This window comes from Motacilla alba, chromosome 2, assembly GCF_015832195.1.
Source record: "Motacilla alba alba isolate MOTALB_02 chromosome 2, Motacilla_alba_V1.0_pri, whole genome shotgun sequence".
Taxonomy (NCBI): domain Eukaryota; kingdom Metazoa; phylum Chordata; class Aves; order Passeriformes; family Motacillidae; genus Motacilla; species Motacilla alba.
The window spans coordinates 50,996,002-51,009,747 of record NC_052017.1 but is presented as its reverse complement, the minus strand read 5'-3'; the positions used below and the strand labels follow the sequence as shown (position 1 = coordinate 51,009,747).

The 13,746-nt window shown below is 38.1% G+C and overlaps 1 protein-coding gene across 4 annotated transcripts in view; it reads right to left on the bottom strand.

Moving 5' to 3' along the window:
• Positions 1-13,746, bottom strand: part of TPK1 (thiamin pyrophosphokinase 1) — a 301,560-nt gene that overhangs the window by 122,969 nt on the left and 164,845 nt on the right. The gene's annotated exons all lie outside the window — the stretch shown is intronic.

Below are 13,746 nucleotides of genomic sequence, written 5' to 3'. Positions count from 1 at the left end.
GAACTAGTTACTATCAACCAGCTATTTTGATAGGCCCAGGCGTATATCCTCAAAGTCACTTGAATAAATCTGTGAGTCATCTTGAATACATCTTTATACAAACATCTGTTTGGATAAGCATGTTTTACAGTAGTCTGCTGGATGGACAAATTCTGGTGTAGTGAGACCTGGGTGATTGGTAATTTTCAGGAAAATGACTGTCCTCTCTGGTTCTGCACTTACTGTGTCTCTGCTACATACATTCAAACCTGTATAAATGTGAGCACACAAAAGTGTTCAAGCACACCAGAAACAGTGCAGTTGTGCTGCAGTCAATTTGCAGTGGTTCAACAACAATTTCCTTGCACTGGGGTATTATGGCTGAGAACATGTTGGAGAAGAGCAGGAGTTCAGATTTCTGAACTGAAAGGTAAGGCAATTTCTAAGCCTCTGATAAAAAGCTGAGTAAGGAAAAGTGAGGTGTATCTACCACATTCAGAGGTTTAAAGAATAAAAAATACCTAATACAGCATTGCGAATTAAAATTAGAATCATACACATTGGATTTAGAAGTTCCCTCTCCTACCACTTCAAGGTTCCCTTAAAAGCCTCCTAGCTTTTCCTTACCTGACAGATTTTATGTTTCTACTATACACATAACAACTGATAAGAGAAAAGCATTCAGAATACAGCATCTTTGTATGTGTGCCTCTGTGTATAAAGTACATTATTCTGTTACATCAGAAAAAAACCCAAACAACAAAGCCAACATAAAAATGTTAAAGTTGCCTTTACCTTGGTGATAAAAATAAAGGCAGAGAAGACAAAATTTCCAAGATTAGTGAAGGCGTGGAGTTTAGTGAATTACATGCAAAAAAGTAGCAAGCCTCCAATAGGAAGACATACACTACCACTGAAATGCTTTCCCACACAGCCAGAATGCATATAAACCCAAATAAAGTCATCAGGCGGTAGAGAATTTGGATAAAGTAGAAAATAAAAGTGAGAAGATAATAACAGGTTTTCTGAGTTTTTATTACACTTTTCAAAAACTTCTGAAAGAAAACTGGTCAAAAGTAGCAGCCTTTCTGAGACCTGATATTGCTCTAAATATGTTTTCAAATAGTAATAATAGGCTTGCCAAGATGAAGCATCATGCAGCTGCAAAAGCACATGTAATCAGAGACCTCCATCGCAGAAGCCATGCTGCTTCCCCTGCAAAGCAGCGAGGGAAAAGGTAGCTGGATTCTGCGCTCAGTGCTAAGCACAAAACTCTTTCAAGAGCTGCCATATCTTCACTTTTCTCTAGAAAAGACTGAAAATGAAAAATTTTCAGGGGGAGACATGACACAGGCCATCTGGAACCTATAATGAACATGAGAGTTTGGCAACACCAGCCAGAGACACCCAGGGAGCCCAGGAAAGGCAGAGGGTTGTTCAGTCCCACTCAGGAAAGCTTAGTCAGATCTGAAAACTACTGAAGGGAACTTGTTTATCAAAGCCACTCTAAATGAAAAAGTGTCTCATTCACTAAGAATGGGGTGCTCTCAGACAGTCTTGATATCAGCACTGATAGTGGGAAGAGAGACCAAGCTGTGAGAAACCATGAATAGACAGGACCTCAGAATTTCTCAGCCTCTGAGCAGCTTGAGAATGTGACAGATGAAGACTAAATCAGTGGCAGGGACATCAGTGCTGAGTATGGGAGAAGACACAACCTCAGCTGCCAGCTCTTAAATTAGCAGTAGAGAAGTCAAGCCTTTTATCTTTTGCCAGGGCCATTCCTTGGCTTCACAGCATTGACAGAAGTAAGCGGTTTATAGATACCAATTTATGAATGAAAAATTTAATCCCTACTCTCCCTCAGCAAAATACTCCTTCCTGCAGTCATTAACAAGCCTGATCCTGAACAGGCAAGTTTGTCAGCAGAAGGTAGGCTGCAATTCTACTTTCCACATAGGGAATGTCAAGGTGTCTGGGTTTTTTTTTTTTTGTTTGTTTTTGTTTTTGTTTTTTTTGTTTTGTTTTTTTTTTGGTGTGTTTTTTATCTTTTTTTAATGGTGGCTTACAACGCCTTAAATTATGATTTATTATTTTACGCTACTACTAGAAACATTTCTCTTAAGTTTAATTCTTGTCTAGCATCTCAGGATGTTCTTTGACAAAAAATTATTCTAGAGGAACTGCAAGGTACTACCAAGGCAACATTAGCATAGTGATTGGAGGGCACTGAAGGTCATTCAGCTCTGGGAGAAAGCTATGCTGCACCATGCATAGACAACGTATGTTCAGCCCGGATACTGTCTTCTGTGTAAATTCACAATCAAAGGCCTCAAACACATATCACTGGAATGCAGTGTAAACATGTGAATGGGATGTCAGATGTACTGTTCATAAAAGGCAGATTACTATACCTATGAGTACAGTAAGAGCTGGTGCTTATAAATGCCTGGAGCTGTTTACTCACTGCCTGTACTTTTAATGTTTTACACAAGTACTGCTGTAGATCATCATATCAAAAAGTGTTGATAGAGTGCTACCATTAAAGCCACCACTTTCTTCAAATTAAACTGTGATTTCTCATTCTCTTTCCACATCAAACAGATTACCAGTTGTAGAATTGGCAGACATTTTAGTATTGCTCCTTTCGCCACAATGTCAAAGACACTAGCATGGTCAGATTGAACAGGGGGCAGGGACAAGCAGCAGAACTGGATCCTCCATCCTCTTTACAGTCTTGCTGAAATTAATGTCTGTGCAGTTCATGTTTGTTGATGGTATAAGAGCCTCAGATAAATCTGTTGCTCCTGACATATCAAGTCCAATATTTTATGCCACAGAATTGGATGACAATTGTAATGCAGTTCCTTTCAACCTTCCCTGCATTATTCTGGAATGACAAAAATCTTCAAGACAGAGCTATCCAAAACAGTCAGAGTTTAATGAAAGGACAGTATAACAATGCAAGATATGCAATAACACATGTAGTTTTATAGATACCTGCTCAACTTAATGACATTAACCTTTGGTAAGAAAGTTTAAAAGCCAAACAAATTTAACATTAGGAAAGGTTAGAAAAATCAATAGCACACAGCAGGAAAGAAAACAATAGATTTCATCTGATGGTGATACAGCTTTGGTGAATGATAGGATGAGACACAGAGTATGAGGCTTTCGCTGTTCTGTCTTATTATAGCAGCTATGGGAGGCACTTTGCTAAAGAAGGAGGAGTGTGTCAGACACACTTAACAGGATTGTTGAATCCTATATTTCAGACAGACACTGAATTCAGACAGGCACTGAAATGCCAACCTGAACATCTCGGCATTTCTCCATTTTTAGAAATGTTACACATCACAGGACATTGTGTGTTTGTAGAAAGCAGTGCGTAGTTGCCCATTCTCCCATGTTGTTCTTAATCTTTTATTAAGAGAATGCAATGGCTTTTTTCTTTCTGCAACCTTTCTGAGTATGGGAACATAATTGGAACATAATACATAAAATATCTTAATGTGTACTCTATCTTCCAGGTCTTCCTATGGCAAACCATTTAACACTACCTTTTGAAGCCTGTATCTGGCTGTGCTCAGTGGGTGCACCAGTGACATTCAGTTCAGTCTTTTAACAATACCTGAGCACAGAGGCTCAACTTTGAGCTATCAAACTCAAACAGATGTGCTTATGTATAGTGCTAATGCCACACATCCTCAAGCAAAAAAAGGAGAAAGGAGACGGCCTGTAGATTCTCTCAAAACCACAGCACTGACAAATAAATTTTAAGAAACTTATATAAATTAAATGTTATCTCCAAACATTCTCCTTCCCCTAGACTTCACCTTCACAAACAGCAATGTACCCATTTATCCTAATATTTCACTGACCAACTGGGTAAGAGCTAAAGATTCTTAGAGTTACTTCATTTGGAAGGGACTTTTCAAAGTCATCTGGCCTGATCTCTTGCTAAGAGTATGTTAGATTTGCTCAGGTTTCTCAAGGCCCTTTCCAGTCCAAGTTTAGCTGGAAATGGAGTCACCACTGCCAGGATGGAGATGCCACTCCCCTGGGCTACCTCTTCCCGTGCTTGACCACTCTTGTGAAATTTTCTTTCCCAGTGGCAAAAAGGATTCTCTTGTATTGCAAATAGTGGTTGTTGCTTGTTCTCCTACTCCAACTTAAGGAAGAATCTTCTGTTTTCTCTCTGCCCTTCCATTAGGAGGTGTAAGACAGCAATATGATCGGCTGCTCACCTTTTCTTCTGGAGGTTTGAACAAGACAGTTCACATCAGCCTTTTCTCATGTCATATGTTCTAGATTTCCCTAAAATGTATTTCCTTTACTTGTACTGTATTGGCATGCAGTATTTCCACCTTGGAGAGCCTGAAGAGGTCATTTAAGAGCAAGGAGGCAGAGGGTTCCCAGATATCTCTTCCTTTTAAAGTAAATTTCTGGCCACAGGGAATTTCATTTTGCCCCTCTGGTATCCTCTTCCTCTTTAGCCCACTCAGAGAGCAACTCCAACCTTCATATTCCTCACACACCAGCTGCAGCCACCTGAAAGTTTTGGCCTCCCCAACATTTTCATACACAAATGTGAAACAAACCAGCATTTACCTCCTGAATTAGACTCAAAACAATTTACACTGAAAAACAACTCTAGGAAAAAGCCTACATGCATTGAAGCAAAGTACTGCTCTATGTACAGAAAGAGGAACAGAAATGGACTGCTGGATCTGACTGTGGGTCTTGGACCAGGCCTAGCAAACAAGATAAAACATGTGGATGCATAACCCTACAAGTTCAACAGATGACAGACATTATGTTCTACCAACTCATCTGTAATAGGAGGGTGGTTTTTGGGGCCAGAACATTCAATCAGTATCAAGAAGAAAAAAACAAAAACCCATAGCTGGGGAAAATTTGTTTGCAGAGATGGCAGAAACCCAGATTATGGCTGTTGGCCCAGTATTCCACAGCTGACTCAAAACACTTCTCCCAGAATGGAAAGCAAGTCCAGCATGGGACAAAGACGAGACAGGCTAAAATGTCCCAGGACACTTCTGAAAATGTTTAAAGATACAGGATTGTAGATAGACAGGCAGAACAAGAACCTCTAGTTTGAGCTACTTCTAGCCATAAAAGTTGAATAGATTTCCTCTAGGTGGTAACATTGAGTTAACATAATGGCACCAAACAAACATGGCTGGTTTACCACTTTGAATTACAACTAGCACGAAATTAGGGAATTGAAGCCTTTTGCATTTGGGGAGTAGGATGCAAGTAAGGAAGGCAAAGCAGTTAAGTTCACTGACTTCTTTTGGGAATTTCAAATACTGTTGAACAAAAGTGTTGAACAGTTTCTCTTTAACTCAATTTAATTGTATGAATTGTCTTTTCATTTTTAAAATGGAAAACAAACCAAGTGAAAATTATTTTTGATATTTAAATAGCCAAAATACTTAAGTGAAATTTATTTTCTTCTAGTTTTTGGGCTCAAACTTGTCTGACTGCCTGGCATCAGTAAAAACCTAATACTGTATGGATTGCTTCACCCCCAGTCCTAGGGTTCATGATGTTTTCACTCATCCAATTGCACATTAAGGGCCACTGCCATTCAGATTGACTAAAATAATTCATTAATCAGGTTGAAACCTATGCTCTGAAAGCCAAATAACTGAAATTTACATTCAGGTGAAAGCCCCATTACTGAAAAGCAAACCAAGAATGTTCAGGTTTGACTATCACTTCTAACCTTATATAACATCACTTTATTTATTAAACAAGTACTGCATGGTGGTAGAAACAAAATCAGTAAATATATATAAACATATGCACAGTTCCACAACCCAGAAGCTACATGAACTTGTCAAATATGACAAGCATTTAAAACAACCACAAAAAAAGCTCTCTGTAGTTGAAACTGACTGCAACAGCTGCAACCTCTCCTCCCTTTCCCCATTTCTATTTTGATGTGATCTTTTCCACAGTAAATAAAATGTTTCCTGCTTTTGTTTTTAACAAGGCAGCATGTGGCTTCTGGTGGAGGATTTTTTTTTTTGACATCATACATTTTATGTTGAGATAATAGCAATGAAAGATTTCATCTGCATTAATTAGGTTGTCCCCTTTCAAAAGAAAAGTCTATTGTTCATGAAATAGCAATTATTTAAAATGAACAAAATATGAGTCTGTTTTGTTGGTATCTGACCAATACTAAAGAAAGCCACTGCACCTTCTCTGCCACCTATTAGATACCAAAAACCAGAAACCCAAATGTTTCTAAATCTAAAAAAAAACAAATGGAAGCAATCTGCCCTTCTGCTCCCCAAATTAAAAAAAAAAAAAAAAAAAAGAAAAAAAAGAAAAGTAAACCAACAAACCCGGCAAGCAGACAAAAAAACCCAGCACAGTTAATGTTCCATTTGATGGGAAAATTCCCAGTATTTATCCGTACTGGAGCAAATTCTTCTGATGTATTAAGTTTGGTGAATGAAAGCAAAGAAATGCTCACAGGTCAGAAAGTGTGGTGATATACACATCACTGCAACACCTTTATCAGAAGGCCACTAACATCTTTTAAAACTTTTAAATAACTGAGCAGAGAAGCAGGAGTGTTGCGTGAGAGAGGTCTGTCAGGAGTTGCAGTCTCATATTAAACCCATATCTCTCCATACCCATTTCTTGCATTTAAACAGTAGACCTACTTTTGTACATCCCTGTGCAACCCAAACATGTTATTTTTCAATCTGATGATTAAAACTGAGCACAGTACAGCAGTGACAGCCACCTGCTATTTTTGGATCTTCTCTGAAATTTCCCCTATGTGCCCTTTTCTGAAAAACAAAGGTTCAGAGGGAGGAGTTTTAATTGATGGTCAGTCTCTCTCAGTAATCAGCACTGTGAAAAGCTTTTGTCCACCAAGATGGTTAGGCCCTTTGGATCCCAACCTAGTGATGGGTCTGATTACAGAACCTTGCTTTTCTTGGAAAATAGCTTGAAAACAGTAATTGCCCCTCTGTGTGCATTTACATACTAAGATATGAGGTAGCTCTTGGAAGGGAAATCAGAGTCCTGGAATTGCACCAGTGTCTGGTCACAAAAGGAAAGCACGTGCCACTGATTGTAGACAGCAAGAGCCATTACCCAGCTGCGCTGATGACAGTCTTTTTTGTTGACTTGTATGCACTTTGAACCAAGACAAACTTTGAACAGTAACATTTTCAAAAATAAGGCAACTACACTTAAACATGTGCTAAAACTGTCTTTGGCACTTGCACCAATGCAAAGAAGAGTCAAGCACTCTTCTGAAATAAAGCAAGAAAGAGAAAAGTTGCCTTAACCACAAATCCTATCTGTGCCCCACAAAGCTGAAGAAATAGAGCATGCAGTATTCCTTGCAATTCAACCATCTGAGCTGGGAGGGAGCAAGAGAGGCCATCTACAATTCAAATATCCCACACCAATTTATTCGCAGTAACCAAACAGGTTTTTGTCTTGGCTCTTGTGATTCCGTTTTTGTTGTGGTGGTGGCGGTTTTGTTTGTTCTTTTTTTAATTTTTTTTTAATTAAAAGGGCTTCAGGTTAACTACTCTTGCTTTTTACCACACAGGATGACAGACACTCTACAGAAATAAAGTTAATAAGCAGACATTGTATTTGAATCGACTTCAGTTTCCAGACTAATTGCCAATTCCCAAGAACATCTCAAGGTAAGAAAAACAAGGAGAAAACAGCATGGCTTGTACTGAGGTGTTTTCAAAGATCTGGGCTGACAAAATTTAGACATCCTAAACACTATCTTAACATGTTCCTTTGCCAGCAGCCAAGGAACCCAAGAGCACCGTGACTGTGAAAAATGCATAGAAAATAGCCAAAGAGATGTTAACTTGGACAGCATAAAATTCCCTGCAAGGCATTTCTAATCATTAATCTTATTTGAATACATATGACTAGTACACATAGTTCCTCTCTCTTGCATTTGGACAGATTTTATGCAACAGAATTTTTATTCCTTAGTTAGTATTTCCCAGTATGTCCCTTATGTCCCTACTTTCAAAGGTATGTAATTTTAAATATTGATTACTGGACAAATTTTATTGAGACCAGGCTCCAAATGTGCACTAAAGGCAAAAAAAAAAAAAAAAAAAAAAAAAAAAAAAAAAAAAAAAAAAAGAAGGTATTCTTTCTTACACAACTCTGTCTATGAGTACAAGATGAGTACAAAGGGATTTGAAGGTTTTGATTACCTGAAGACATCAAATTGAAAGGAGAAATATTCTCCTATCATGGATAAAACTCCAAAAATTGTGTTATCAAGACAAACCAGTAGCTCCTCTTTTCTTTTTGGCATTGGGGTATTAATAAAACCAGCAAAATTAGTCTCAAGACTGATCCATCAGGAAAGATACTAATTACTTCCCACTGCTTGTTAGTTTTCTTATGAATCACTGCCTGCCTTCAATTTGTGTCTTAAGCTCTAACTTGGCTAGATATGTGACGAGATAATACTCTTTCCTTTCCTTCGTATTGTTCTGTCTGACAGTTTCTAAAACCTCTCAGCCTCAGTGTAAGAGCTGTATATCACAAGGAATAGAAGACAGAAGAAACTTTCTGTGAGGAGAGTTTATTCATCGTCTGTAATACCCCATTGTTAAAGGGTCATTTAATATAGATCAAATGGAGAATGCCAAACTATACAAATCCTCAGCACAATGCAGGTCAGCTTCTGTGTTCCAAATTTTGAATCATATTTCTGTCCTCACTTCCTCCAGTTTTTCTTTCCAGTCTTTTCAATGAAGGGAATGGCTATTTTAAACTTAGATCTCCCTTGCTTTCTCTAGGCAGATCGTCTATGACAGCCAGATTATATAAGATTTCCAATATGTGCTGGTGCCTGAGAGAGGCAGAAGCTTTGCATTGCTGAAGACTGGGTATCTCCCAACACTGCCACACCAGGTGTACATCCTGCTTCCATATTTATAGGATACCAGAAAAAGTAAGGCAGAATGTAGGAAATATTTGTTGTTATCCGTACATACGCCACGTTTACTACGGGTAGAAAATTAACACAAAAAAGAGATGTTGCTTTGGGAACTTATTGGAGGAGAGTTCCTAGTCATACCTCCACAGCCTCCAGTTGGAAGTAGCAATGTTGTAAAGAATGCCAAACTCAAAGACACACTACTATTAATTTAGTTACTTCTGTATTGAAAAGAATTTTGTGGCTCCAAGAATGAGAAAGGCTGCATAGGTTTGGCAAATGCCCAATCTTAATGTAGACCAGTGAAAACAGGTTTCAGAAACTCAAAATAAAATTAAATTGTTCAGTATTTTAATAACTATAAATATTGCAAAGCTAACAGCAATGAAAATACATAACAATAATAATTACAATAACAGCAGCAGCAGCAACAACCACCAGTCAGCTTTACAATCCTTTTCCATCAAAGATCATCAAATTATCTAGGAGCAATGAACAGAAATAATTGACATGCTGACATTTTGACAGACATAAGAGAAAGCTTGGGAAATTAAAGCACTGCCCAGCAGAGCAGTTCTGACTTCATCACTAGCAAGTGTTACACTGAATATGAACACATTTCCAAGTGAAATGCAGGCTATTTGCTGTATTTCCACAGAACTGAGGTCGATTCTTGAATAATAATAGATCACACATCATATTCACACAGTTGCTCCATTTTCTATTTGTGGAGGATTTCAAATCTCAATTGAAATTGCTGAACAAATGTTCAGTCCTTAGATCTGAGAGCACTTGGTTACTTGCTAAGTTGGACACCAGTTTTATCTTCAAGGCCTGATTTTCAATAAGCAAAGGCTGTGGGTTTAAAAACAGAGAACACCTAGAAACTGGGCTGTATATCCTTCTCCCTGTCTCTCTTTTCCACATGAAATATAAGTGACTACTCAGGGGACTGTTCAATTAGAAATCAGAAAATACAAGCTTACTGTACCGAAAATACTTCCATTACACATGACATGCTTCAAGCTTTGAACAAGTGACAAATATGACATCAAATAAATAACATATTCAAGTAACTGTAATTACTCTGCAAGTAATACAGAGCTTTGCAAGACAAGATTTTGCATTGGTATACCCTAGATCTCTCCTAGTGGGATATTCCTTTGCTCTACGTAGCAACAGTGATTCCTGAAGTGTCACTTCTAGCTCTTCTTACAGATAGCTATGATCCCTGGGAAAAGCAAGCTAGCACAACATAATGGGTAAAAAGCATTATAAAGGCACTATATAGTCAACTTCTTGTTCTAACAGGTTCTGTTCAGAACCCACCCCACTAACTAGTCTGTGAGCACTGATAACAATCCCCTGGATAGCCTACATATTAAAGGGATAAATCACAGAACAACAGAATGTTCATCTCCAGAAAGCAGGGGTCCCACTTTCATGTTTATTAATAATGTAGGGTATGCCTAAAGCAAATTACACTGAACTGAAATCTATATAAAAAATCAGATCCCATGATCTTCCCCAACATGACAGAGAACAGGATTTGGCCTCCTGCATCTTCTGTTGACAAAGGGCAATGGAACCATCAGGCATATTCATAACACAAAATGCAAGCCACTGCTGTTTGTGCAAAGAGTTGGAATGGGTTTGCTGGAATTGAATGCAGCAAAAAACCTGAGTGTCATATTGTGCTAAAACAGAAATGCAAGTGAGAAAACGAGCTGGGTGCACACACAGGGGCAGACTAGTCTAACAGACTACCTGGAAGACGTAAGGATGCAAGACATTTCCCTAACTACTGCCTAGACAAAGCCTAAGGCTCCGGAGCATCCAGCTGTGCTCTGACCTTCTCATCAGCTACCCAGCCTAACATGATTGCTGAGTGAACTTGACCTAACACTCACTGATACCAGTACTCAAGACAGTAAGCCTTTTTTTATTAAAAATAAATATAAAATGTCCATAACACACTACTCTAACACATAATCAGATCTCTAGGGATCTGGGAGCTTCTCCTATTCTGCTTTCCTTCACTCTATCCATACTCTATTTTAAACTACTGCTGTTAGAAAGAAAAAAATATCAAGACACGCTTATGCATTTTGATCAGGGACCTAAAAAAACCTTACAGCTTCAAAAAGCTGTGAGAAGATGCATCAGAAGCTCAGCAAAGCTATATGTGCACATTTTGAAGGGGCAATTTCAAATTTTTATTTTAGCTCAGTCAAGACCTCCAAACATTATTTTCACTAAATTTTGCCTGAATGGTAAGTTTGAAGCAGATCCACATGAAGATAAGACACAAAGATACACAGTCCCCCAAATTCTGAAGTTTTCAGAGTATTTGGCACTTTACTAACAATGGTTACATCTCTACCATAGCCAGTGCTGGAACTGGAAACTGTAGTGGACCTAACCAAGCTTTAGCGGGCAACAGAGCTCAGCCTAGGCTGTACCTGAAAGCCTCTTGTCTTCTCTGGTCTAAATACTGCCACTGCTCCTGGTGGCACTCCTAGACCAACTAGCTGGTTCAGAGCTAGGAAGGTTGATCTAGTTCAATGCAAGGCAGGTTATGTCTGCACTGAGCAGGCACAGAACAGCCCTATGAGCCCTATTGCCATACCTTATTCTACCACTCAAAAAGATCCCCATGCACAGCAGTTCTAAACAAAGATGAAAACTAGTGACTGCCCTTTAACCCATTCTGCTAAAGATTTGTCAGACACTTCTGAAAGTAGGAGGACAGTTGCAAGGAAAACTCTTCCTAACATTCTCCAGGTTTGGATTTGCTGTGAGAAAGCAATATATATACACTGATCAGATGATAAATTATGGAGATTAAACTAACCCTCAAGTTATCCTGACCATACCTCTAAAGAGAAAGTTTTTCTCTGTTCTTTCTCAAGTGTTGTGTTCAGTTTAATTAAAAGATTTTTCAAAGCCTCAGAAGCTTTACTTCTTTATAGAGAAAAAACCCAAAACTACCACACCGCAACTGATCTCTCTTGGTATTTTTCCTGGTATTTACCAAAAAGCCTTTTATTCAGCCATATCCTTCTTTGCACACAGGTATTATATATCTCCCCTGTCCATGTGATGCCCACTTACACTCTATCTCATTCTTAATCTTCCTTCAAATTCATGCTTTAAAATCCCTAGCATCCACACAAAATATAAAGGTAAATCAAATACACAAGCAATACCTGCTATATAGAAAGCAGCCTTTCTCTACTGACAAAGAGCATTAGAGCTGTTTTCCTTTTTGCAGGAACTCATTGTGCTTTTCCTTACATATTGGAATGGCAATCCCGTGCCTGAATTGTACTACAAAAATTATTTTTAAGAGGCTTTGCTTTTCAAGCTGCAGATCCTGTTTTAAAATACCAACAGATTATAGCACATTCAGACACTTAATAGTTTTCCCTTATACATGCAAAATGTCACCCAATACCTTTCATTCTACATCTAATTAGTAAACATCCACACATAGCTTATGTAGACAATGCCCTGCTTTTACCACACATTGCAGCCTGCAGCTTTATAATCCACATCCAAAATGTTCACCAGGAAACTGTCTAGAGATCAAGGCACCAACAAAACATTCATCAAGTAAGGGATCAGCCACTTATGCTACCATGAGAATCTGGTGTGATCTGGGCAAGTAGTCAGTGACATTTGGGCACTAAATTGTTCCTAGCTTCTGTGGGTCTTAGGCTTGATTTTGGCCTCCCTTCACCTCAGTAGTGCAAGGTCTGGTCTCTCTCCATCTCAGTCTTGCAGGTTTTGGTCTATCTCAGTCCTGCAAGTGTGCAATAAATTAATACTTTTGGCATGTACTGAGGAAATAAGTGAATAAGCATTCAAGAGGCAATCTATGGCACATACATGTAAAGTGGCTATTTCCCAATTGCGTAAACATCTACTTAAGGCAAACATCTACCTCTTCTCCACAATTTTTGAAGACATAGCTATGCAGATACATCTGTGCTTTTTCTATACTAAAATTCCTTAAATATTTAGTTTCTTTACCTTGACTTTTACGAAAAGAAGTTAGCCTAAAAAGGTAGCAATCGTCATCTGTCCTGCCTCCCCGTTTTAGCTACCATAGAAGCTTTTCCTTCCTTTGGAAATTCAAAAACTAAGCATTCTAGAATTACATGCTGCATCAAGTAAAATAAAAATATCACAACAGAGGAAGTATGTAACACACTTATATCTTCATTTGAATGAATCACATTGGAGATACACAGTGGAAATTATTTTGCAGCAGATTTAAAGCAAAAGCTGAGCTTTTTTGATTAAAACATATCATTATGAAGTAAAAGAAGACAGTTATTTAATACCTTCTTGATATAAACTTCACAAACTACTGTTATATTTCCAGACATTGTATGTGGTCAGTATTTCTATTTCCTGGATACTTTAACTCTTTTCAACTCTTGTGCATGTAATACAAATGAAATTCAAATCAGCAGCTTTCACTCAGATTTTTTTTGAATGTGGCAGTCTAATACTAAAATTAGACTACCTGAATGCAGTCTAGTAGAACATAAAATACATTGTTTTTAATGGATTCACTGGAAAAAAATTAAAACCACTGTAATCACTTCATTCAAATTATGATTAAGCAAATAAAGATTTTGCTAGATTGTTACAATGAAAGTAGAAGAGAACAATCACAGATTTAGGTAAGACCATAGCATTAAGAAAAAACTTTGTGTTCAGTATGTATTGCAAAAGACCATAACACATCTCTTCTGACAGTAGAGCATTTTCCTCTACTC